Below are 4,517 nucleotides of genomic sequence, written 5' to 3' on the forward strand. Positions count from 1 at the left end.
CTTGTTTCTACAAACTTCGTACATATACTAAGTCTTGACGATTGAACCCGTTGACCGTGATCGAGGGGTTAGAGTCGATGACTTCTAATCCAGTTACCTCTTTGGCGTCGGTTTGATCCCTGGGAGATGCTTTGGTAGTTAAGCGCGGAGAAAGGTAGTCTAGTACTGGTGTAACTCTCCATGAACGATGGTTAGGAAACTACCCGCCTATATGATTGAAAAGGCGTAAAATGAAACAAGCAAACAAGAAAGAACCCATTGAAGCCGTAGAAAGGTGGGGGTTGGTTGTTAGAGCTCATGAACTTAACAGTATCTCTCTTGAAAATACGAGATAAATCCGAGTCTGTAATTTTACCTACTTAACTTTTGTTGCCATTGTTCCCGAGTAGTTTACCTTTTAAGAAGTTTCATTATCATGAAAGAAACGTTCTTCGTAGAAGTGACATTTCTTCACCTTCATAACGTGCAGACATTTTTATTGATAGCTATTTCCAAAATAAGAATTTACTTTAATGGATATAGTGTAAAGACATGCAAACAACGAAGTAAACACGAAGACCTTCAATGCTTCAATAAGCAAATGACCGTCTGATGAAAGGTTTGCATCATTATATATCACATTAAATCATGCACTCTATCCTGTAAAACCAGTCATTTAGGTAAAACAAAACAAAACACCAGGAGAAAACTGATAAGAAAATATGATACTGTGAAATCAAAATGACACAGATTTTTGGTTTTAACGTTATTATTACAAATAATCTCTGTTCTTTAAGAGGATTTTGACGTTTGCTAACTGGACACCAGCGTTGATGAAGTAAAGTGTTAGTTCCTAATTCTATTTGTTCATTTGACATTATTCAAAGTTTTTTAGATGAGTTTTATTTAGAAATAATTGATATGTAAAAATTATGTAGAAAGGAAGTTAAATTTTGTTATATATCTATCGTTCATAAGACAAAAGTACTGTTCATTCTTCACAATCAATATCTGCAACAAACAATGTTCTTTAAATAGGGAGATAGTTTACAATAAGTATTCAGACAAAGTTCAAATTCAACTAATATTGTTTATATGTTGAACAAGAGCAAATGTGCAAAACAAATGAACAAAGATCATCAAGAAAAGGCGGCATTCAATATACACAAAAATCGTGAAAATTGCCATGATTGCCCACACCTTTATACATTTTTTGTTTACATAATGGTTGAATATCCTTGTCTTCTCTTCCTCCTCAAATGAGTACCTTTATAACGATATCGGGCATGAAACTTGACCTCGAGGTTATGAAACTTTTTATGAGCTCTGTTTAAAATCCCAGATGTACACTTTGTGCCGGTTTTAAACCAATAAGATACTCATGCTTTTTACCTCATAACACGGTAATATCTAAAATTGTTTAAGGCTAGGACTTGAAAAATGAAAGAGATCTTCCCGAAAAAGTAGGCCTTGGCAATTTGGCACAACTGTTTTTTTACAGAGTGAGGAAATTTTTTTCACCATTTAAAGCAAACTGTAGATTTACATCCATTGCGAATTGTAGATATGGCAGGGAAACTGTGTCATTACATTAATTATAAAAGACTGAATGAGATTATAACAACTGTTAAGACGGCAAGACATACCACAAGAATTTACTTTGTTAAATGCAAGAAAAAAATTAAAAACGCCCGAATAGGTTTTCGACATCAGTAAGCTATTTAATTTCTTTTCATGAAAGTAATGTTTGATACGTAAGAATATGTACTAATTAGAGGGCTACATGCTCCGTTCCGCAATTATTTAATACCCCGATAATATTTAAGCAACAATAAGATTGTGTATGGAGATGTTAAACAGAAAAATTAAGACTTAATATTTCTATCTTCTTTTTATTTTCAGTCAACTCTTTCAATACATAAGAAATTTAAAAGGAATGCTTCTTTCTGTTTATTCCGCTGAAAAAAAAGAAAGAAAAGTAACTATTACATATTTTTTCACCATATGTCAAGTATATTTACCTGTTAAATGAATGTGGATATAACATTCATCATTTATAAGATCTGGGTAAATTTGTCATATTTTACATCAATTTCCGTAAGCGTTTGTATAACAAGGAGCAACAAAAAACCTGTCAACTAGGAGTTTTCTGGTTATTATTTGATATTGTTATTTAATGCAAAGCAAATATTACATTAATAAAACTACTGACATAAATGACCAAGTGAATTTATTTCAACATTTAATGAATTGAATATCTTAAAATAAATTGTTACAGAATGAATACAAAATAGTAAAAGTTAAGAGATGAAATAGTTTCTAGGGTATGACTTAAGTCTACAAACATTATTATTCTAGACTTGATAGCGAATAGTAATCAGACGAAATTTAATACTTTAAAGTTATGAACTCAGTGCCATCAATATTTTTCGTAAAACACAAAACAATACAGAGCAGCTTTAACCATTGACAATATATAAAAAGTCGGCCAAAATAGCGTAAATATTTTCGAAGAATAACTTTTTCATTTGTTTGTTTTGTTTGGTTTTACCGCGTACCAACACAATTCAGGTAATATAGCGCTGAAACAGGAAATAACGTTTTGGCTAACCTCGGGTTTCACGAAATTAAAAAAACACCTTATTTGCTGGAGCTATTATATGCATTGACTCTAGTAACCCATTAAGTCGCCTCTTACGAACCTGCAGGGATAAACGGTGGCTGAAAATCTGATGCATCAACTCTCCTTAAAAGCAACCCCTCAGTCACAAGGGGGACGTTATAGCTGATAATAAAAATGATATTATTAAATATCATATAATTTAATGAATTTACAATAATAATTTAAAAATCAGATGAAAATGATAAACGAACTGGAAAGTGACACTTACGTCAGTCTCATCGACATTTGTCAGAATCACATACTCGGCACTTTGTTATGGCGTCTGCTCCAATGACATAGTTTGGCTGCCTGCAATCGTCGGAAATTTGATCGTCATTAGGACAAAATATTTCTGGACACACAGACGAATCCTCTGAAGATTCTGAAATAAAAATTTGGTTTTATTTACAGGACTACATTAATTTTGTCATCATAATTGATTTAATTAGATTATTCGGTGTCTTTATCAAGAAGGCTTTTACCTATGATCATCCAATATATCTCATACATAAAGTAACAAGCATTAATTTAAAGCAAAATGTTATCCTTGATAAGTTGACAGAGGCATGGATTTTATGTACAGCTCTGGTTCTGGATATTTATCTTCAAAAATAATTTTGTTTTCACTTACCTGATTGCTCCACCACTAACAACACTGCCAATGACAGAATAGTAACGAATAGTAAAGCTCTCATTTTACAGCAAACTGTGGTTGCAAAGTATCATGGTTCTTCCCTTTGTAGAGTTTTTATACTTTTGAGTACAGGCCAATTGGATTTTAATTTGTTTCTCAGTCAGTATGCTGTAAATACATTTTCATATTCAAAATCTATTTATATTACTTATCCAAAATAGTTGATAACAATGTATTACTCGATTGGTATCTTTGTAATACACAAGTAATTAAACCGTTTCTGATAGTAAGTAGATATATTGTATAAGTGTTATAGTATCGTAGCCAATTTTGTGATAAAAACAATCGAGTCACAGACTCAAGCCGTAAAAAAATAATATTCATTTCTTACGTATAATTGAAAAGGAAAATTGCAAGAACGTTTTTTTTTACCTTTTTATCAAATGACGTTTCTGATCAGCTTGGTCTTTGTGGCTGTACGTTATTGTAGTATGCGTTCCGTAAACAACGCTCACCCGTGTTGAAATTCAACGCTTTTTGCAGCTGTAAAAAGTTGAACCGTTATTCACTTCAGTGTTGCTATATTTTTTCTGGTACGCGGGATCATTGATGCCAGCACTATTAAGTGTTGAGAATTGAGTACCGCTCTTGAATACCGCTTAAGCCGGTGCTATGGGGTGTGAGGGATGTTGCACTTATTCATTATCCCTTATGTACAGACTCAAACCGAGTCTGCATATTTCATGTAATTTTCTGTGATACGAGGGATCACTTTGTTTCCAGATTTTCATAACTGTCATCAGTACTATTTATCTTATTATGACTATTACTTTTTCCCCACTTCAGACTGAAAGTGAAATTGATTTTCTTCTGTATTTACATGCTTGATACTATACTGATATATTGCCCATAAAATATATATAATGCATAAATTTACAAACATTTATATAACTATAACCGCAGGATATCATAAAACACATATTTTATTAGAAAGGCCTTAAATAATTCGAAGAGCCCTTTCAGGCATCAATTGCTATGAACAAATTGACAATGTATCACTGGTTGTTAGTAAAACAAACAACAGATGTTGCTAATCGTTAATAATTAGACTGTAGCCTGGAATAATATTTGGTAAACTTCAAAACGGTTATAATATCTGACAATCCTTTTTTCAAATATTTTTTATAACAAAAAAGTACTGCTTTACAATGCATAAATATGAGCTTTACAACACATAATTAG

The 4,517-nt window shown here is 32.1% G+C and overlaps 1 long non-coding RNA gene across 1 annotated transcript; it reads right to left on the reverse strand.

Moving 5' to 3' along the window:
• Nucleotides 1–1,855: 1,855 nt before the first annotated feature.
• Nucleotides 1,856–3,419, reverse strand: LOC132743936 (uncharacterized). The gene is made up of 3 exons (XR_009627637.1): nt 3,273–3,419; nt 2,871–3,023; nt 1,856–1,937 (listed from the first exon to the last, which is right to left on the reverse strand). It is a non-coding gene; the product is annotated as an uncharacterized LOC132743936 (long non-coding RNA).
• Nucleotides 3,420–4,517: the final 1,098 nt, after the last annotated feature.

Source organism: Ruditapes philippinarum, unplaced genomic scaffold, assembly GCF_026571515.1.
Source record: "Ruditapes philippinarum isolate M1 unplaced genomic scaffold, ASM2657151v2 ctg700_1_1_1_1, whole genome shotgun sequence".
Lineage (NCBI taxonomy): Eukaryota > Metazoa > Mollusca > Bivalvia > Venerida > Veneridae > Ruditapes > Ruditapes philippinarum.